Source organism: Solea solea, chromosome 3 (genome assembly GCF_958295425.1).
Source record: "Solea solea chromosome 3, fSolSol10.1, whole genome shotgun sequence".
Lineage (NCBI taxonomy): Eukaryota > Metazoa > Chordata > Actinopteri > Pleuronectiformes > Soleidae > Solea > Solea solea.
The window spans coordinates 15,519,043-15,542,648 of NC_081136.1; the positions used below are offsets into that span (position 1 = coordinate 15,519,043).

Here is a 23,606-nt window from a genome sequence, read left to right on the forward strand (position 1 = left end):
GTGCACAGCTTTAATTGAATAAGAGAAAAGCAGGGCCCCTGCTGTGTGAGCTGGTAGCTGTGTATCATGTACACCTGACAGCATAATACATGTTGCATAGGTATCTGCTCATGTATCCCTGAGAATTTAGTTATCATCTTGTTGCAGAGCTTAAAAATTGTCCTTTGGCAGTTACCGATCCACCCCTTAATCTCTTGCGCTATCGCTGATGTCGATCTACTGCATTCTTGTCTATAAAGTATCCCTATTATTTAGTCTCTTTAAAATTAAAGCCCCTGACACCAGATCTCCCCCAGCGTGAGTAACATCACAACGATTGACCTTCCCATCCCTCAAGCAGGCACCGGCTGGTGCATTGATCGATCCCGCTGATGGCCTTGGTGCTAATCTTCCAAAGGGCCGACAGGAGGTGACGGTATTTCACTGTTCAATCTTGTGCAATTACCCTCAAAATAAACACACTTTGGATGGCAGCTGACCTTCCAATGAAGCAGTGTATGTTGGGAGATGTTTGTGTGCTGGTGCATACCTGTATGAATCCTGTTATTTATCAGTCAAACATCCGAAATAAAACATATCCCAGACAAAGTGGCAAGAAATAGAAGTCAATTCCTAGTAATGAAGCTCTATTTCTTGCAAGGTTAAACATCAGTGCAGTTTCACCTGCTACTTCAACATTTTTTGTACTTTTATATCTGACTCAAGCTAAAGCCCTTCGGTCGTTTTCTCAATAACATGAAGCATTCACATTTTGAAACTAAATCCCATTTGGTAAGATTATTATTACAGAGGTTAAAATGAAAGTGACATGATGAAGTCACACAAGCTAAAAATCGAACGGCGAAATGAGCCGTAATCCCTCTGGATTCATGCTGTGGTAAATGGAACAGGTTTGTATCTTTACCTACATTAAACATCAACACTGTTTAACTGAGATCTTGTCTTTGCCACAGGCCAAAGTGTAAACACTGCCCTTTGAAAAATGAACCAACTGAGCATTGCCAGACTGACACATCACTTCCCTTTTAAGTATTCAACAACAGGCTTTCTACAGAGATATCCCTCTGAGCGACTTTCTTATATACGCACCCCTAAAAACAACAGCAAAACAAACACCAGCAAGAAAAATCAATAATCAAGAATAAAGGAGGAGAAGTGCATTTTCAATGTGCAATTTTTAGTGTTTTGTGAGCCAAAAAAGAAAGCAAGTGTTCATTGGAGTAATTTGTCAGGTATTTAAATGTGGCAACAACATGTCTGTGATGAAGGATCACATTTGAAATAGTAAAGGGACAAATGCAGTTAGGTATTGCTCTTTCATGTGGTTAAGGTATCTAGAGACAAATAACAAAAGCAAAGTAATCCGACAGAGCCGTTCAGGCAGACATAATCCTGACTTGTGGTCACGTGTATAGATCAATGTCCAAAAATAATGGGCCCTACATTTTCTGCGTCTTTAATCAGACCTCCACTGTTGTCTACACATGCATACTTTACACCATCAGTTCTTAAGCGGAATACCATCACAATCAAATATTAAACTAACTTTTTTTTTAAACTTTGCATAAAGTTTCATGGAGTCCCAATGGACATTAAACTGTTTTACAAGCTCAAGCTGAAGAAACAGAACTTCACCTATAAAAGTTTTAGAATAAACCAATATAAAACGTTATCAATTGGTCAGATTCCTTTGACAAAATATCATTTTCAGAGTCTATACAGTGGTGCCTTGCGTGAGGACACTACAGTAGGGTGGAGGCTTGCAGATACATGGCCACTGTGGTTGACAGACAGCCTCTCTAACCACTATCCTGCCACTTCCAGGAGATGCATATTTCTTGTGTGTGACAGCTAAAGCGCAAATGACTTGCAAACTTTACAACCACTTTCATCAACCTTGCTTTCCAACTACACATTTAGGATCCTCTTTGCACAACTTCTTGTAGTGAGATGGGCATCTGCCTGTCCAGATGCACTATGGCAGCCTGCTATTGGAAAGCTGAAAGGACAGCGACAAGCACTTAGCTGGTCCCTCAGCAACCAGCCCCATTTCCTTACCCTTATCTGAAGTGACAAGAGGAGTCTTCCAGCCTCCTATGCCCGAAGCTCATCCTGCCTTATCTTCCAGTGTACCAGCACCACCAGCTATCGTGTGTCCCTGATTCCCTCCATCTAAAAATATGCTAAAAAGGGTGATGGCATTGCTAGAAATTCAGACGTGTGAACAAGTATTGTTGCTCCGATGTTTTTCACCGATTGTATCACAGGATGATAGATTCGGAGCAAGTGTGTGGAGAACATGTGTAGGGATCAGTGCACGGCCATTTTCTTGTGCCATGTACCGCATTGCTCTTCCTACCAAATGGCTGTAGTTAGTGATCCGATAACGTGTGTGTGTGTGTGTGGAGAATGCAAAGCGACAAAACAGACACCCTAATGAGATATTGATTGTCCTCACTGATGTTTACACTTTTGCTTGTCTGATACTAACCATATCTACTATGGACAATCGGCCATGGTTTCAGGTTGCTGTGCAATGAATGAACTAAATGATTTGATACATAACCAAGCTAGTATAACTCACCCACTTCATATATTCCCACGTACTTTTCATAATTTCACATAATTCCCAGTGCACAAAGTGGACCAAAACAACCTAAAATAACAAAATGAATATGCATCGTTATACAGCTAATTTGGAGAGCTCATGTACACAGCACAAATTGCATCAAAACAAGACACATAAAAAAAGCAGGGTTTTAGCTGTTTTGACAAATGATGAATCGGCCACAAGCAGGAAAACTGTGTCTCCTTGAGAGATAAACCTCAGCAATTGCATCTTAGTCCCAGCCTCCTTCTCTTTTTTTTTTGAAAATGTTAAGCGTCAAATGATCCTATTTTTCAGACTCAAATTTTCCTCTTCTTCGGTCTTCTCCCTTGAGGGATCACCACATCATCATCTGCCAGATCATCTGCCTCCATCTCACTCAATCCCTCGTGACATCTGTTATACCAACTGTCCCCATGTCCTCCTTCACAACATCCATGAACCTTCTCTGTGGTGTTATGTGTATTCATTGTGAACAAAAAATCCCCAGGGATTGGAGTAGTATACTGATAGCATTCATTAGCCTATTCTATACTTTATATCCAGTGAATGCAAAACAGCAAATATTTGAAGCTAATTTCTGCTCTCAACAACAAAGTAGCTCTCACCCCAAGCTCCCAGTTGTTTGTGCAATGGCATCACTGCCTAAAGGAAGCGCTGAGAGCTCCCATATAATGAACCTGGGAAGCTGCTCTTGGTGTAAAATCAATAGTGACGAGCTCCCTTAAAACTCTCAACTTTGAGCCTTTGATGCCCAAGAATACATTACTGCTGTTAACAAGGGTTCCCGTCCAGGCAATAAGCATGCAGCTCACTCTGCAGGCTCCATTTGCCCTTGTCCCCACACAGATTTGCACTATTACTGTTAGAGTGTACACTGAAGCTGTACTCTTTATTTATCATCCTGGTCAGTCCTACTCTGCAAATTTACAAATTCAGAACATTTAGTAGAAGAAATACTACTGCTCTGAATAATCTCGGCACTGTCCAGAAAAAGTGTCATAGCATGAATTAAATACATCCTGCTATAGGCTCCCTTTAGCATTTCACAGTTCTACTGCATCACTTTAGCTGTCAAGCATACTTGCTTTCAAGTGTTTGAACATACTGTGTGTATGGGTGTTATGGGACGTACAAGCAGCGTATGCTATGTTATACCCATCACTGTCACATGCTGTGACATAATTATATATGCGCCTGACTTGTAAAGCACTTTCCCACTTTCTTTCTAGGCTTGAATTGCAAATGTGAGGAATTACATGTGAGGGAAATGGGTTGTTTCACGACTCGCTGTCTGCCATTAACTAATTTGAAGCATTGTGGAATGAGGTAAAAAAAAAAAGGAAAGAAATAAAGGAATTAGTCATCTTCAGAGCGTGAGAGTGGAACAAACTCTGAGAAAGAAGTCTAATTCCCATTGGTTTTCTCTCTCTTTTTCATTTTAATATCGTGTTGCAACGCTTTAAAATGTGTAATTATTTAATTTCCTAAAAAAAAAGGTGTGGTCATTTCAGCAACAAAATGATGGGGACAGCTAAAACTAGCATATGTATACATGTTATTTAGTAAAAAGAAAAATAGAAATAATAATAATAGAATACATAAAAAAAAACATAGTAAAATGATTCTGCATCTAAAGGAATAGTTTATCATTTGGCATAGATCAGGGCAACATACTACAAACATGCAGTGGACTGCTGGCCACCAACTCATATTTAATACACAGAGAAGTAGAACTTCTAATCCAACACTTGCAAAGAGAGCAATTTACCAAATGAGACAGCATGTTCTCCACCATTAAATGCACTCTTAGTTCGGTTATGTTTGGCTTGTTGGAGAACACTTGCCTCCAGGAAGGAAATGCAATGTGTGATACAACTGTCAGTTCCGGTTTATCTCCCCCCTAAAAAGAACTCCTGTTCTCCTATTGTTCTTTTAAGGTGAAGTCAATGCATCATACATTCCAAAGTAAACTTGAAGTACACTATTGTCAGCATGACTTGGGTTTTTTCTGGCTCTAAGCGCTGACGTAAAATAGAATGTAAAAACCTATGTGGGGCAAAGCTTCAGTTCAACCCCCTGCAGTAAAATGTTCTGAGTAATGATAACTATGATACCACTTGCTGGACCAGAACACCATTGCTACCCTAAAAGTGCCTGGAAAGAACTTGACCAGACATTATACTCACATTCGCGCACATGCCTCTCGACTAAAATAAAAACAGCAACAGCACAATCAGCACAGCAATTTTTAATGAGCCTCTTCCTCTTTCCATCTATCAGAATAGAATTAGGACAGCACTCAGTGACTGAGGGGAGGGAAGCTGGGAGAATGGGGGCACGTGGCAGAAGGAGAAAATCTTCATTAAGGACAGTGAAGTGGAGGTAGGAGGAAGAGAGGAGTAAGAAAGAAAAAATAGTCATCCAGAAATGCTTACTGCCCTCCTCTGTCTGCCACCTAATCAGTGAGACAAAGTTATGCCGGTCACAGGGTTTGTTATTCCAGCTAATCCCTCATCACAGTATTTCATCAGGTTTGGCATTTGGCTATCTGCATTAATTAGATGTTCAAATGGACACCATGTTAATAACTGATGCAAGGCAGATAATGAGAAAGCGTCTGCACGGCTGTGTCCTCTCACCAGCTCACTCCCTTTGTCAGCGCCGAGACCTCTTAAAACACTGCATCATGTTTACCTGCGCCGTAAACATTTATCATTTATTGATGATCCAGGCTTTTTTTTTTTTTCAGTGCCAGTGGCGATAATGTACTGTCTGCACTTTGGGAGATAAGTATGTTCTGGCACGATAGTTTGGACTTGTTGGAAATGTCTCTCCTCCCGTCTCTTTCTCTATTTTTATCTCTGCTCTCCTCCCAAAAAAAATTCTGCTGCTCTCCCTTTCTTTTATCCCACATTTCTCCTCATTCCTCTCACCATTCTCTCCCATTGCCTTCTCTCTCTCTCTCTCTCTCTATCGCACTGTCTCCCTCAATTTTTTTAGAGCTTCCCAGGGGAGAGTAAGAACCCCTATCTCTAGCTTGCACACTCTGCTCACTTTTAGACCGTCTCCTCCCTCCCCACCTCCCCTACACTTCCTCCTTCCCACCTCCACCCATATCGACACCAGGTGACTATACACTTCACCTAATATCCATTCACATAGTTTCCCCTTCTTCTCTGCTGCCTCTCATTCCCCGACAGTGTCTCTGTCTTGCTGGAGCACTTTCACGTTGCACACCTCACTTTAATATTCTGCCATCCATCCACATTCTGCCTCTCAACATGTTGTCTTTCCTCCCTTCCTCCCCCCCTTTGCAGTGATGCAACTTTCTCTGAAGTATTCTGCCACCACCAAGTGTATGGTGATGCACCACACTTCATCGCTTTCACTCTCAGATCAGCTGCAAATTTGGAAGGCATGATATCCTTGGCCTCAAACGGTCCGTATTTGTATAGCCCTTTTCACGTCTTGATGACCACTCAAAGTTGCTTTCTACCCATTCACCACCACTTTCATACAGCGCAGTTTCTATCACTCATCTCTCATACCCATTCACACACTGTCGGCACAGCCGGCAGCAGCGACATTGGAGTTAAGTGTCTTGCCCAAGGACACACCGGCATGTAGACTGAGCCAGAAATCAGTCTACAGCATATGGTGCCACTGAGCTACAGTCCTCACTGATGTAAATGACTGTAGCTCACCCGATTCTAAAACGAAAACAATCTCACATCATTTGTTGTTTTCTTCATTTCCTCACCCATTAACCGACTCTCATTTCCTTTTTGCTCCTTCTTGAAGCTTCATCTCTGATCTGGTACTGGTATGTTGACTGAAAAACACACTCTTATTTACAGCAATGATCTCAGAGGGTAACTGCAGAGAGAGAGAGGGTCATACCCGTTCACACCTTTACACCTGGGAGCTGCCCAGCAATGTACTGTGTGCCACTGAGTATCTCCACTGGAACCGTGAGAGTGCCTTGCTAAAGAGCTCTTGAATAAACTAGAAAGAATTGCCAGCACGGGGAGTTTCTGTCCTATTTCAGTTTTACTCGTCGAGCATTTCTGCATATATCCTCTCCTCCAACAGTTCCACTCATCCTTTATCCTTCCTTCCTTTTTTTTTTTTTGCTTTTACGCGTATTCCGTCTCCTGCCTTGCTTTTGCCTTCTGTCCCTCACTGTCACACATCAGGAGTGTGTCAGCAAGGATTCAGAATAGTCAACCTGCCATCTGGTCTTCCTCCGCTCCTTCCTATAGTACTGCGTGTACTGTGCAGCTTTGATGTTTTTATGTCTGTCAAATTCTGTAATTATTGGCATTTGGATTGGAATTATGAGACTGAAATTTGGTCTTATATAACCCTTTTTTTCCACAGCAGATAGTGGGACAAGGGTAGGTCACACTAAATACATGACACTTAAATCTGTAGAAGCAGTTTTTTTTAGTTAAAAAAAAAACATGTTTCCCTTATTTTATGGTTGTATTGAAAAATAATCGTTCATACTAGCAGTGCTAAAGCAACAAATAGTGACGCTATGTGAAGGTTTCTCTCTGTCTCCAGTCCGTATTTTTTTTCCACCCTCCCAGCTCACCCTCAGTAAACAATACAGATTAAGCCTTTAAGTAATTCCATTTGCTTTTTCATGATTCTTGTCATGGCACAGACCTGAAAAATTGAGACACTCACAGATCCCCTGTGTAACAGGGTCTTTATCTTTCCACTTTCAAATTCCACAAGCTCTTCAAGTCCTCTCTATGGAGAGTCAGCACCAAAATGCAAATCTTTTACCAGGTGGCCAAGTTATCATTATTTCATATATACAGCCAGGAATTTGCTATCGCTAAAATGCACCCTCTACATCACCATCAAGAAGACGCCGCTTCCCTCTGAGATGGACAGAAAACACCACGCAAACACTGTACACACACTCAAAGTGTATATATTTAGACGATTTCATAAATGTCTGCGCTTTTCTCTCTGCAGTTTGAAAGTCGCAATTCAAAAGGAATGAATGCTCAATAAGCGCAAGCTGTGTGTGAAATATTCAAATGGTGCCCTATTTACAAAAGGCTGGAGAGTTTCTCTTCCACTGCTGTCACATGTTTGTTATGTGATACAAAAAGAGAGGACGGGGCACCTCCCGAGACCTCATCCGCAGATATTATGTGCCGAGTGGAATCTTTTGATTGCAAGTGTAAACACATTCGTTTTCTGCATTTAAATCCACTTAATATGTAGGTTGGTTGGAAAGGTTTGGAAGAAGGATACGCCATGTCTTAATTTACAAAAGGTGGGGGGGGATTTCTTTGTGTGTATGTTTTGGGGTAAGAAAATGTTTGCAGAGTATGGGAGAAGAGGGTTTGTGTGTGTACTTATGCAAAGTCTGGTGTACTCGCACACCTGTGTGCAAAGGAGCATATCTTTTCAGCCGAGCTGCCAGGCGGCTGCTATCTTCGCAAGTCAGATGGACAGCAAGCTCATTTGAAGTGCTATACACTCCTGGAAGTTTGATCTGCTCAGAGGAAATTTGTCATCTTGTTCCACCTTTCTGATTCCTGCATGGTAGGGGTGAAAGGAAGGTGTATTTGTTCTAATTTGCTGTCGACTTCGCAGTCCACTCACACCTGTGTGAAACAGACTAACTTAGACATTTCTTTAGCCTTGCTGTGACATCCTTTAATGTGTTCTCTCGCTCCCTGGTTGTGGACAGACTTGGGCCAAGCAGTTGTTCTTGTTCTTGTCCTGTCAGCACTTGCTTCATCTGTTGACCTCCCCATGGCTAGCCACAAGATTTGTTCTGCCTCTTGCAAAGGCTTTGATTTAGTCTCATGCCTTCTGTCAAACTAGATCTATCTTTCATTCGTTCTTCCTCGCACCACCAGATTCCACACTTGTGAAACATTTTATCTCTTTGCATCTCATCATTTTTATCCTCATCTATGTAATAGCCCCCACATGAGGTTTCCCACACCCATTTCTCCACCATCAATATCTACCCAAGGATTCTAGCATAGCTACTGGTGGAAGCTCTTGCCATTCCACTTGAAATTAAATACGGTTTCTTTCTTCTTCCTTCTATGGTTAATTAAAGCCACTCTCTCACACACATTATTAACATGTCTCCTCTGAGAGCCATCAAATCTCTTGGCCAGTAAGTGAAAATTAAGCCAAAGGGGGGAAGATAGGAGGAGATTGAAAGAGAGACATAGGTGGTAAGAGTGAGAAAGACGAAGAAGGTGAGAGAGAGCATATTGTATATAGAGATGGGGGGCCTCAAGAGGGATTCAGATATTGTTACTCATCCCCTCCTTTTTGCAAGAGGGCTCATGTCATAAGTATTTTAAGTGCTCTCTATTCCATTGTTCTCCTTTAATACTGTTAGATAACTCTCCTTTCTCTCCATCCTCCCTCAACATCCTTCTTTCTATATTTCTCTTCTTTACTCCTCCACTCGCCACTGCCCACTCAGCAAACAGTGAGTCTTATGCTATCTGCCACAAGAAAGGCTAGATTGTGCCTAAACAAGGTAGAAAAGGGAAAGAGGAGAAACAGAGGAGAGAGACAAGATGACAAAGATGAAAGAAAAGCGGCCACAGTGGTAGGTGTTGGAGAGCTCTGCTAGCCGGAGCAGGCTCATTTGTTATGAGAACTGTGGATGATAGCCAAGGTACTGGCAATTGAAATGTGAAGTGGAGCCTGGACGCAGCTTGTAGTTATGGCAGACATAAAAAAAGGAACAAGATGGAGTTTGGGTTTAATTTAAGGGCATGCCACACAGGCAGTATTGTAAATCCAAAATCTGCCTTCCAGAGCAACATGTGAATGTGTGTTGATTCTCTGTATTTTGGTCTGTATTCTGTCAGTTTTCCAACAGTGTGGAGCGGAGACTTATAATATATGCCCTGTTTGTATAGCATCAGATAAGAGGTTCAATCACACTGTATTCAAACATGAATGCCAAACAATACGTGATGCAACGTTTCAAACCTGCCTTGTAACAAAGCAAAACCAGCAACGGTTTCAAATCAACCTCCACTGTACCCCATCATATTTCACAAGAAAAACATTTCCCACAAGCCCCAATCCCCAGCCAATCATTTACACGAGGACAACAATAAATGAGGAGTTGTAGAGCATGATCGTGGCACTGTCGTGCCTTTGCCAAACCACTTAGCTCAGGAGAGGTGGGGCAGCCACGTTCCTGCAGCTCCTTTCATGAAAAAGTGGGTCACAAGACCGGATGAGGAATTTGTTAGACCAATAGCACAGACTAGTGGTAAAGGCACCCAACTGCATGATAAGCAATCATGTTAAGTTTGTGTTGTGAATTTGAGAGTTTGTCTTAGTCCACTTTGATACACGGTCAGTGCATTTACAGCACCGTGTCATCATCTCATTCTAGAGCAAGCATAACCTTCTCGTTCACACTCCAAGCACCTGATTTACTAACAGATTCTCCTCTGTCTATTGCTGTCAGAGAAATAATTGAACACAAAGAGGAGGTAGGGAAGGGCAGGGCACTTGTGCCGAGAAGAATTTGCATGACCCAAAAATGCCCTGACTCTTTTCCGACTCCATAAATCAAAGGGATAGAGAGAATCCCTCGACGCCTCTATACTTTGTCCTCAAAGGTGATAAATTGATCCCTGGTTGGCTAATAAGCAGAGGCAGAGGGCAGCCCAAACTTCCTTAAGATTTATTCAGAGAAAAGTGGATTTATAGAAGAGGTAATTTGAGCGATCTGGAGGACAAAATCTATTTACTTTATTTTTCCTGCCAGTACTCATGAGATTTGAGATGGGAACTCTGTAAGGAAACGTGGGGGTGTGAGCGTCAAAGAAGTAATGCATCAGGACAATAGAAATGGAATATATGTCATGGAGGCAATGAATGTGATGGAATTACCTGGTTTTGATTGATGATCATGTGTTTGCAATTACAAAGAATCTCAATCTACGTGGAAAAAGCCACTGACTTTGGACAGGCCACAATCCATTACAGTTCGGAGGACATTTTGTTGCCGACTTTACCCCCTTTCAAAACAATCAATGATTAAAAACAGGGCCGATCGCCGAAAATCAATATGACGGACAATTAAGCAGTCTTAGGTGTGTCAGCAGAAAGGCCATCAGCATGCAGCCTTTGCCAGATATAAGAGCCTTGCCTTTTAAGGCAATTCAACCTGTCAGCTTAATGACGTGAGGTGATACAGTGACAGGAAAAGCAGTCTTTTAAGAAGATGATCAATGCTATCATATTTTCCAAAGCTGACTGGAAAAAGGGACAGAATGTGGTGGCATTGAGTTTCCAAAGAGTGCTAAAGTCAGATGAAGCTATGCTCCTTACCTTTCTCTTCCGCCCTCCCCCCCCCACCTTTATCCAATTCTCCTGCTTTTGCCTTAATGCTCTTTCCCTCTTCTTGTCCTTTCTCGTTGCATCTTTTTTTATCTTCCTGTTCAATATGCAGTTTCATCATTACATCTGATCTATCACCCTTTACCCTCTTCATCCTTCATGTTCTCACCCTTTCCCTTTTTTTCTACTCTGCATCTCCTCACATTGCGTCTGCCACACACTCCCCTTCTCTGCTCTGAGCGCGCGCTTATCCTGTTGTGTTGATGAGATATTTGAACGATTAATATAATGCATGCTGAGGAGATTATGATGGTATTTGAGGGGGAGCGGTTTCATCAGGATGGAAGGTTTTGAGCACGGCTCTACTGATAGAAAAGGCTTTGTTGGCTGAAAAGAGAACGGTAACTTACAAAATGAAGTCTGTACTCCGCTGTTCCTTCACACCACCATGGTAGCAGCCTTCCCCTGTTTTCATTCTAGGAAAAAAATGAAGAGGAAAAAAAATAAATCAGTCTGCGTTAAAGCCGTCGGTGCAGGGAGGATAAAATTGAAATGAGGGGAAGGATATTAATGGTCAGTTTGAGCAATGAAGCACAAACAAATGTATATCTGTCATGATGAATATGCATATAAATGTAAAAGCTGCTGGTAAAGTGATTTTTATATATCTCCTTTTTTCGGCTTTATGCATGTTTGTATATTGAAGTTTCGAAGAGAACTTTTACACTGACGCAGCTCACACGACATGTGTGGTACCCTAATGACTGCAAACCTATGCAATATGCATAAGCCATCAAACACACTCCCACCCAAAAAGTGGATCTTTTTTTTGGGTTGCATGACGCCAGTTCTAAATAGATATACAGTATAATGTGCTATATAGCTAATTTAATCTACATCCGACAGTGACGCGAGCCTGTGCCACTGAGGCAGCAGTGGGTGCAGAGATAGAGAGGGAAGTGAAAGGCAGATCATTTCCCAAATGCTCATTTTTAGCCGGCTTGTTTGGGCACAGCGCACCAGCACTGACGAGCTGAGCACAGAGTTTTTGACACAATGGTGTCAGAGTCGAGACTGTGATGTTCGGCACACACAAGTGAATAGCATTGCACCTGCTGGCAACATGGAGGCACAGACACAAACAGATTGTTATCAAGACTCTTTGTGCAATTAGTGATTGGGAGTGCTGGGAATTTTAATGACACATTTGCCTTACATAGTTTCATTAAAGAGGCTTTCAGGGAGGCGGCATATGGACTCTTTTGCAACTGTCAAATCAATGTGGGAATGGCAGGGCTTCTGAGTTACCAGTCTTAGAAAGGTGGTGTTGAAAACTTAGAATACACAAGTAACTTGTAATAGTCGTACATGAGTCAAGCTGCAGATGAAGTCAGTCTGCTGATCCACACGTAACACCTGCTTCATTTGAGACCCGCTGTGTTGGGAGTTTTGTTTCACCTCTTAGTCGTAATTCATATAAATGATCAAAAAGATGATTGATTTATATGGCGTACTGTCATTTTATCATTTTTAATGTTACGACCTGTTAAACTGTGTTAAACACATTGTGGAGTTTTTAGAAAATCAGCCAAAACAGAACTAAAATGACAATCATTTTTATGTTGCATTTGATGGGTGGGCACAAACTTGCCTATGGATGATACTTTCTATCAGTTATTTGCAAACGATAAGGTTTACATATTGATTCTACTGTTCCCTCATTTAAGATAATGTGTGTAATCAGGGAACATTTAAGTACTCCTGTGTCACAGTATCAGAACAAAAGGGGGATATGCAACTGAAGTGATATGCCGGTCTTGCAGTAATCTCTGAACTGTTGATCCACAGTCGAAATATATAATGTTGTATATACTGTATATAGTATGTGAAATAAAGCAATAAAGCATATAACAAATAAAAGATTTTGATGTCTTTTAACTGTTCCCACAAGTCAAATATTGATAACATAAGATATCTTAACCTCCACTTCAACATTCTGGTTGTTGTTTTTTTTTAGCTGACCTAGTGTCTCAGTTGGTTACTTTACAGTAGGAGGTCATAAAACTGGTTGATTTATGTCTTGAGCGCAGCCACAAATGCTGTTGCTACTATCAGAGCGCAAACTCCACTGTTTTCAGCAGATAGTGAAGCCCAATGTCCAACATAGAGCACTGTATTGTATGTGCTCACACAGAATTAAAGTTAACATCTGACTGAAGCCATATCAATATGACACTAAAAGATTGTTGGAAAATGAAGTGACTCCAGGTTTGACACTTTCAGCACCTCGCGTCACATCTCAAGTCTAATTTGAGGGCTGCGGCAAGCACCCGCCCAGCTTCAAAGTTCACCATGTTCAAATGTGAGAAATGAGAACACTTCATTAACACTCATTCTGCCAGCGACGTCTGCACTTCTGTAAAACACGATTCAACGCAAACACATGCCTTGCAAACACTGTCTCACAATGTGCTAAATCCAACAATATTTGCTCGGCACACTACACGCTAACATGATGCCACATTGATTACTGCACCACCTACTTTCTTTTTTCACAGCAGTCATCTGGACGTCCAAGCAAGCAACCTTTGTTAAGTTATGGGCATTTTAATTGCTAAAGACAGGGTCCATTAGCATAGCATCTTGGGTGGCCATGGCCATGTTTTCCCGAAATCATTAGGCTAATTATACAAGCTAATTAATCAGTATGCTTGGAATGGGCTATATGAGCAGACGCTGCCCTTTGTTGGCTTGCATAATGAAGGGAGTCCGTTTTTAGATGGGGAAATTGAAGAAGGGGGCGGGAGAAAGAAACTTTGATCTTGAGAGTAAACATATGATTTTTGCATATCAAGAGGTTTTTATGAACTAGAAAGAAAATGATGCGAAGTAGGGCTCCACATGCAAAAAGTTAAGCTGGATTCATATTCGCAGTACTTTTAAGATGCAGAACATTGAATGGGGTGTCGTGGCGCATTGTTATGCGAAGCAAACAGGCAGGAATATGTCAGTCACCACATCCCATGTGACAAGACACACCCTACTTCCACGTCTAAGATCTGCTAGGTCTTTGTAAATCGACCGTGGAAGCCTCTAAATACTGACATGTGTTATATAAACAGCCTCCCACTGCATATAAAAGAATATGGAGAGGCCATGTGTTCCCCGGATATCATTTAGGGTCTCCTGTGCCACCCTGTTATTTATTTTCCTCTCATCAAAGTGAACACATCGAGTGACTGACTAAATCAATTAGGGTTCCATATGTGCACAATATGGTTGTCATTTATCGGCGCGTGTGTGCACACACGCACACACATCAGGTGCATATTCATGCTTTCTTGCGCAAGAGAAAGGATGGAGGAGAGAGAGAGAGAGAGAGAGAGAGTAACTGCCTGAAATTATTACTTACAAGCAGACCTAACCAAACATCCTGCTATCCTGTCTTCGGTACGCGTTGGAAGACACTGTCAGTGTTCGCGCAGCAGTCTATTTTTAGCTGTTCTCATTAGGCAAAATCACCTCCTTGGAGTACATCAAACATGTTGTGCGGTGTGAGTCGAATGGAACTGCTGCACGTTTAGAAGACAATACATAGAGGCTACATTACAAATTCATACTTCATGCATCATTTAGGGATTATGAGAGTTTATGCATTAATTATATAGTCAAATACTTTACATAAAGACATTGCTAGATAAAGATAAATCCGTATTATTCTGAAATCTGTGTCGTTTTATGCAAATTTAGCAGAAATCTTGGTCAAATTGCTAGCAGACTTGGAGATGTGAAAACATTGTCAGCGCAGTAGCCAATTTGCTATTTCTATCACATAACTTTATATCTGATGCTGTGGGAAAGCAGAAGGTAAAACCCTGTGCTACTCTTTATGAGGATTATTTGAAAAGTCAAACAATGGTCATGGAAAAAGTGGGTCTTTATCTTTTTTTGGTTGACCAAACACCATAGAATTACCATTAAGAGGGATTCCAGAAATGTGCTTCCTTGCTTGTGTGAATGTCTCATTAAGTCACTATGTTACTCACTATGAGTTATCTAATGCAAAACCGGATGAATTGCATTTCATTTTTCATGAAATGCATTTTAAAATGCTGTTGAATATGTATACTGTAACATACTGTAAATTGTGAATGGACAATAGAATGCTTCCATATACTGATGTACGACACTTCCATGACCTGTCTATCTTTTTCCTCCAGGGAGATTCTGAGGAGTTCCCTTCTTTCATCACTCTGGTCTGGGGCAGCAATCGCAATTGATTATTCCAAACGGGTAAGATCCACATTTTATTATTGAGAAAAATAAATGTTGATGAAATTCTATTATTTAATAAATAACAATCCATCTATGACAGTCATCTGCGACCAAAGGTCTGTTTTTGGTGTTCAAATGTCAAAGCCCCTCAACAAGATAATAATGTCAACCTGTAAAAATCAAATCAGGGGCTCAAACAACTAAATGTTATTAGTATAGATCAATTCATGGAAAGAATACATGTCTGGGCGTGATCCATAGTTCAGTCACAGAAGATGGACTTCTTCGCTGTTTGACTTTGATATGAACTCATAGTTTATCTTAAACTAGTTAAGTTTAAACAAGTTAGGTATGATTTCCTTTTTTTTTTTTTTTTGTAAAGCAGGTTGCTCTACACATTGTAGAACAGTAAATGCCTCTTTCATGAAATATTGTCCCAGTACAATAAGCTGATGTAATGACTTAAAAACAATGGTCACAGATATTTACCGGTCAGTATTTGTGATGCTGCAGCTACTATCGTGGCTTAATTGCTTTAAAACCATGGTATTGCTGTGTGTAGAATAATGTCAAACATAAAGCATGGTAATGGTGCCCTCTAGAGTAAAGGAACCTCTACTGCTGCTGCTCCACTTCCACATTAAGGCTGTGTAGATGATGCACTAACCCAGAGTTGCCCACATCGTTAAAATAAAAACTGACATGTGCTTTCATCACATCGTGGAGGCTGTAGTACATATGTGCAAACAAAATGCAAAAGATAAAAATGTTTCTTGAGATATTTATATTATTTGTATAATATATAATTATATTATGTGACCCAAATATAAACATGACTGAGTCAGATTCAATAATAACAAAGCCATTTTTTCAATTAATCACATCAACACATACTACAGTGAACGTCAACAAATGATTTGAATAAATTACTTAGAGTTCTCACTAACCACTATGCTCTAGTTGGGATGATGGAAAGCACAGTTCATGGTCTTTGCAGCCACAGTGTAGTTCTCCTCTATCGCTGTGCTGTTTTTCACATCAGTGAGTTGTGCTGTGGTTTCCCCTGGAGGACTTAGGGGTACAGCTGTAATTGGGAGTGTGTTGTTTTCCTGCGAGTTATACTGTTCCCTGGGCAGAGGCCAGCAAACACGAACATTTCTCTGCATGTCCATAGGACTTCCAATGAGCTTATCAAATGCACCTGCAAGGAGAAGTTTTGCTGTGTGCCATTTTCTGGTTAAAATTAGAGCGGGACGACTCTCGCCTACAGACTTTTTTAATGGGACATCTCCCTTTCTTATAGAATAACTTTGCCATCTCTCTCACTCTCTTTCGACTCACTCGTGGTCCTGAAAAAACACAGATGACTTAAATTCCATGCAGACTAATAGGTCTGGGTCTGGTGGCTTGCAGTACGAGGATGATTTCATTGTCAAATGTATTAGACTCAAACATAGATTTATTTCTGTAGTTCCTTGGGATACTTTTACAGTGTTGACTGCTGCTGCCACATCATTTTAGCTGAACTTTCACCATCCAAGTCTCTTAAGTAAAATTCTCATGGCATCATTATGAGCAGCCTCGAGTATCCGAAAGCTTGCTTTTCTGTAGACTGACCTCATGAGCACTGTATAGTGTAAATGTACCGCAGCGTTTGCCTGTGCAGACATCATGCAGTATTGCATTTAATTAGGATTACGATGAATTAAGATTAATATCAGACAATTTTAAATCAGAGGTCCACACTGACACTAAGTGGGACTGCGTCTGAAAATCATGTTCCACACCATACCACCACACAGTAACTAAAAGCAGCTAAAGGTGACTTGCACTGTAAGCACTAAAAACCACAAGATTGTGCATACACACTATTTAAGTGATTCAAGCTTTCAATTACTTGGACACATAATAAATATAAAGATTAAAAGCATAATAGATACATTCCCAAACACGTTAAATAGGTAAGTATAAATGCCAGGAGGCCCTGATGGGTTACAATCTGAGTGTATCTATAATTTGCTCTGTCCCTTGTGGCAATTATTGTGAAAATCTGCAGCAGCCTCATGTGGTAAAGTGATTCAAATAAAGACGACACCAATGAAAAGTCTAGCTAAGTCGTCCTAAGTTAGACTCACTTTGCATCTAAATAATTGCAAATGTGTCTGTGTAACTTAGAGACATTAAATTTAAATTGAATCTGCCATTTGTCCTCAGAGAGAAAGCCTTGAAGACGCTTGTTAAATTATGTTGTAGTGCATTTTAGCAAGAACAGGGGTACATAGGTGTCCTACACCTGTCAGATGGAGTTGTGTTATATAAAGAACAATTCACAGCAGAAGCAGGTGACCTGGTTTAGAATAACGGTGAGTGCAGCAGCCCCAGAAAACTTTCCAGAGAGTACTTCTTAAAAACTGCTTACAGTAGAAGTAACCTGCTAATAGTGAAAAATGTTTTTACAGCAGTTTTAGTTAGGGACAGGATAAAAAAGCCACAAGACACATATGTTATAACTGTTGTGTTGTTGAAAGATGACTCGATTTTTTTCTTCATTAACGAGGGAAGACTTTCCATTTCATCCGAGTTCAGTCTTCTCGTTAAGGTGAAGATGTTACAGATTATAAGTTCCCTTTGCTGGTGGTTACGGGTATACTCAAGGATTACCATCAGGAGTATTGGTTTCCATGGATAAAAAATAAAAATAAAATAGGTCATTAGTTTCTCTGGATTGCTGGTATGACCTAAAATGTCCAGTCCATCCTACTACCTCAGGGTAGCTGACATGATTGTGTTTCCATACACATTAGATTTGATAGATTGTGTTGCAGCTAACAAAACGTGTGGGCATGTGTGTGTGTCCAAGCACATGTAGTGGGCCAGGCTCGTCTGCGATGATTTATTACAGTGCTTGAAGGGATGTGTACTTTCATGATGTCACATGAGGAACATGGCTGTCACAGGCTCTCTTTGGCCCTCGTGGCGATAGGAAGCCATGCCAAAGCACCTGTTACAGGATCCAGTTTGCACACATTAGCGCTACACAGCTAAGAAAACAAATTCATTGTGCATACGCATGCACACAGGCACAAAAAAAATAAAATAGTGTCAGCCAGTCTAAATGCTGCTTTATCACCTGTGCAGAAGGCAAATAATATGCAAATGCTCATAAGATATTCCAAAGGCATGTCGGTAGTATGTTTTGAGGTTAATTCTATGCAATTATACAGCATTATGGGATAAAATACTATGGATATTTCTCTAAATTAAGGAAAAGGTGCGTATACAGTACTGAGTCTATACATCATTGACTTGAATTTATACATCTAAAATAAGTACGTCCTGACCATCATATTTGATAATAAATTCAATTAAATTTGCCGAATGAAAATTGTTATGAAAGTTATTTTGGTCCTCTTACATGCACACGTGCGCAGCATTACTAATACTCCGAGGCCATTCGAGAGGCAGAAAATAACATGCAATCATAGGACACAATGAAAAAGAGGGACCAAACTGGACATATGAAATGCAACGTATTTGTTTGTGCATTCTCCCATCTGTGTCTGTTTGCCTGCTTTTAGGAAATAACCAGTGCATTAGTGAAAATATGCTATTATTAGAACTACATTTCATCCATGATTTCCTTTCTTCAAATTATGGACTCAGCCTTTCAGACAAGCAGTGTTTTGATGTTAGTTTGATGCTGTTATCAACATAGAAACTTGCGGCTGCTTTCCAGTCTTTTCAGGTTTTAAACAAGCTTTGTGCCACATTTCTCTGTTCTCTATTGTCTGAGATGAAAACTCTCATCCTGTTGACTTTCATCTCCTAGGTGGGGGCAAAGGGGGCATTCATTTCAGTGGTGTGTTGGCGAGGATAAACGGCAGCAGCATCCGGCAGCATGTTGGCACCTGCATGAAACCAAAAGAGGAGCCTCATTTCTGGTGAGTGGGACAATTCTTCCCAATTCAGCAAACTACACAATCCATGTAATAGACAGGGTTCTCAGTATTAAACTTAACATTAGTGGCAGCAAAACATAGCTACGGCTTGACCTTATTCATTCTTAAGAACAATAGAGTGCAATTGCAAAAGAAGCTGTGTATTTGTCTCTTTAATGTCAACTTAAAAGCTGCTTTTCACAGTAAATAGCAACATATTCCTTTAAAAACTTAAAAAGATCCAAACAAAACCAAAATGGAAGTGCTAACCTAAACAATAAACTATTACTGTGTTTTTAAAAGGTTTCTTTCGGGTTTTTAAGACTCTTCTGTAAAAGAAACATGATGGACCTCCTGTCTATCCCCTTTTGATGCAATGATTGTGGGGTTGGAAGTGAATTAAAGGGCTGCATATAGTCTAAATTTATGAAAAGAGGTGAGGCAAGGTGACAAAAACATTATTCAGGCATACAAATAAGGATAAGATCTAAAATACCAGAAGATAAAAAAAAAACAAAAAAAACATGCCCTGGGCTGGTGCAAAAATACATTCAGTAAGGTATAAATATTGCAGGCTGAGTACATGGAGGGCTTTTTGGCCGATGAATTATTACTAAGTCCAGTGGCTTTATGCCAGCTTCGGTGTACAGTACATCTTGCTCAGCGTCACCCTGCAGTGAGCTGTGACTAGGGAATCGTGGTTGTAGGCATGCCACACATAACTACCAACGATACCAGGAATCCATCACACTCATTCTGCACGTTGTGTGCTTACACAAGTAAAGAACACGCACCAATTTGCACTGAATTGCCTGTGAGGCCTGAGTCAGGGCAGAAATGCCCAAATAGGAATAATCAGGTATACATTTCTCAATGGGGACACACATGTTGTCAGGAGGACTGAGAGGTAACAACTCCAGGTTGCATTAATAGACGTTTTATCAGCCCAAAGGTACAAACTGGGGCAACTTTGTGTGCCCTCTTAAAATGTGGATGAATAATGATGAGGCTCTTTACTAAGCATCAGTGGAACAAGGACGGAAATTTAGCTAATCTGCTTTCCTTTGTGTTAAACCACTTTCAATTTGCACGAGATAATCACGTAACTCAGTGAAGTATTAAGGTAATGTTAATACATCTGATTGTACTAACGCGATGAGAATAAAAGAAGATAATAATAAGCATCTAAGTGGGAAAAGACTGCATGCTCAGCCCACTGCGTCACTGAACCAAAGAAACATCGGGGCAGGTTGGCTTTTGGTGATTAGCAAAAAAGCATAATCCCCAGACTGCTGACATATTTCTTTTGAAAGCCTCCTGTCTGAAAAAGACAGATATGCCGTAGAATTTGGATAAAACTTGTTTCATGTCAGATAGTGGCTAACAGTTTCCCAGGGTGAATCTCTACTGAGCCACAAACAGACAGGATTAGCGATTGACTGTACTTGTGACAGCACAGTAAAATACAAAAAAAAACAAGGGGACAAATAATTAGTGACAATTTAAGATAATCTCCAAATGACTGAATCATAATCACTGAATCAGTGCTTTTTGATTGTTCTGATCTTTGGTCAAAACCACAGTTGTTGAGAGGATGATTTGTGGGCTCAAATTTAAAGCCTTCCTGAATTTGTTGTAATAACGGTACTAATTCTTGAACAGGACATTGCTTTTTCAATTATGAGGAAACAAGCATAGGGAATTAACTTAATTTTCTCTACAAAGGATGAATAATTTTGCACCAGAGCTGAGCCAGAGTGTGTGTGTATGTGTGTGTTAAATGAAATGCAGGAATTTTTGTCAAGGCACCATGGACGAGGTTTTTGGAATATTTGATGACTGCACACCGACCATCATTGTTAAATGTGACAGGTTATGGTCTTAGTGTTTTTTTTTTTAAATGTGTTATACAGTAGAAGTCTCTATAGATCTCCATTACATGAGATACTGTACATGCCTCATGATCCACTCAATTCAAACCTCACGACAATCCCCCAAAAAGGAGCAAGAAATGTATGTATAAATGTATCGTTACGCTAAAATGTCTACTTGTACAACAGTTTGAAAAAGCAACAACATTATCACTTACTGAAAATATAATGATCAAATTTCTACATTAAAAACATTTTCAGTCAGAGCTGAGGGTTCACCTTTATCCACCATGACACAGCCACAAGATGGTGCTGTTCGTCAGTATTTGACCCCAACTCCTAACTTAGTGATCATAATGATAACAATAATAAGATTTATAATAATAATAATAATAATACTAATATTATTGATAATAATAATAATAATAATAATAATAGTGATCAGTAACAAAGCAAAGTAAGTAAATAAAGTGTTGTTTTAAAGGAAAACTAAGAAGTGAGAATAATTTAAATTATTATCATCTGAAAATAAGTAAACCACAGCTATGTTTAGTTTGTATGGAAATTAAAAAAGAGGAGGGCTCTTCATTACATGCAAATATAGATACATGAAAAAAACTGCGATAATAAGAGTAATTGTCTAAAGGTGCATACTGGAATTCAAGAATAGTTGATGTGTGTTGAAATTGTTGTAAAATCCAGTAGATGGCAGTATGTCAATACAGAATACATGTACACATGTGCACATCCACCTCGCACACACACACGCACACACAGTTGATCTTGGAATCAGGAGTTGTCCCCCACGCAATGTCTTCCCTTTTCAGTATGATGAGTGAAGTGACAGCACAAATTAACTTTTATTGCTGTTGTAATGAAGTACACAAGCTATTTGGATCTGAAATAAAAAACAGTACCTGGATTAATGTTTGCATGAGAAAGTCACTGCTCTCTTCCTCACACACACACACGCACGCACGCACGCAGACAGACACACACCTCTGCAGTGTTTTTCCCTCCTTCATTTTCTCCCCTTATATCTCTTGCACTCCATCTCAAACACTTGTACTAAGCCAAATGGCGTCACCACCCACCACACACACACACACGCGCGCTTCCTCGCCATCTGTCTGTGCAGCGGCCCGTGTCTCTGGCACTGGGAGCAGTTGGGAGTAAGAGAGTGAAAGAGAAAGTGTCTTTTGGCTCCTCAGTCCTAAATCCCACTTCCTCTCTTTTTCCCCTGCTGTGCTGTTGTCTATCAAATTGTCTCTCAACATCATGCTGTCAGTGCCGATGGGCTCCCCCTGCTATTGTAACACCTAGTGTTGATGCTGTTTGGAGGAGAAAAAAAAAAACGGAAAAATCAAATTCCCTCTTAGTGGAATATTAGGAGCAAAAGGAGAAAGAGTTTATATGTGCTCTGTGTTTTTAGTGATTTCATTTCACAGTTATGAAAGCTAATTTCAGCTTAGTTCATTAAGTGTAAGGTACTTATTTCCTTGCAAATGTTAAAGCCTACAACTCAATAAGAAGGGGAAAAAAATAAACATGGTTGATTAGCTTATGCATTAGGCGTTTCACATTAATACCACAGATGGCAGAATCACACTCACTATTTCTTTAGAGGCAGAAATACGCTGTAAAAATAAATCTGGAAGGATGGAGTCAATTCATGCGCCCTGAGACGGAGTAATTGCAAAAGGAATCAGCACATTATTTGATGCCATTACCTCCCACAGTTCTAACGACACTTCTTTCTTTGCATGCTTTAAAATATTCAACATTAAAAATGTAAATGCAATATACACACAGACCCGGGAATCACAGTATTTACATCCATCGGAGAGAGTAAAATCCACAGGAGCATGTTTGATTTTCTGACGCGAAGACTCTTTTCCTGCTATACAAGAATGTCTTCTCTTTTCAGTGAATTTTCATAACCATGCCGCGCCACAAAGAGCTGTGTGCAGCTTAAGTAATTTGAACAAAAACACACAAAAAAGCATTCACTCTTTCTCAGTCTCTCCTCCAGTTAACAGCAAGCAAAAGTGCCCTCATAACGGCACTATATTCATCCAGAGTGATAAGAAATGGCAGCTATCAGCAGGCAGTCTGGAAGCCGCACATAACAGTTATTGTGCGTGAATATATATAAAAATTGATTTATGTGGCCTATCACTTAGAAGGCGCAATATGTGGATGAATATGGGCTAATATAATATTATGGAATGAGTGAGAGGGTTAAAGAAAGGGCCAGGTGCTGCCTGAAGGTGAAGAAAGTCCAAAGACGTATTATATAAAGGCATATCAGTGAAAATGAAAGACTATATTTAAATGTCTAACGCAATCAGAGATTGTTCAGTTTTACTGCATTTTCCCCACAACATTATATCACTTATGAACTCGGCACATTATTTTTCAATGAATGAGAAAACTACCATGAGTAACCACATACAAGAATAATTTGCTGGATAAAATAGATAATTAGTGTTAGGAGGCATAATCAATTTAACTAATAAATGTTTCCTTTGGACACCGATATGACAGTCA

The 23,606-nt window shown here is 40.2% G+C and overlaps 1 protein-coding gene across 33 annotated transcripts in view; it reads left to right on the plus strand.

Annotated features, from left to right (window-relative positions):
* The window catches only part of LOC131456742 (receptor-type tyrosine-protein phosphatase delta-like), a 316,523-nt gene that overhangs the window by 102,266 nt on the left and 190,651 nt on the right, over positions 1–23,606 (plus strand). For all 33 annotated transcript variants that reach the window (XM_058625309.1, XM_058625322.1, XM_058625315.1 and 30 more), the window contains exons 5-6: positions 15,193–15,265; positions 19,077–19,188. The gene's annotated coding sequence lies outside the window, so the exon portion shown is untranslated. The remainder of the gene's footprint in view (positions 1–15,192; positions 15,266–19,076; positions 19,189–23,606) is intronic.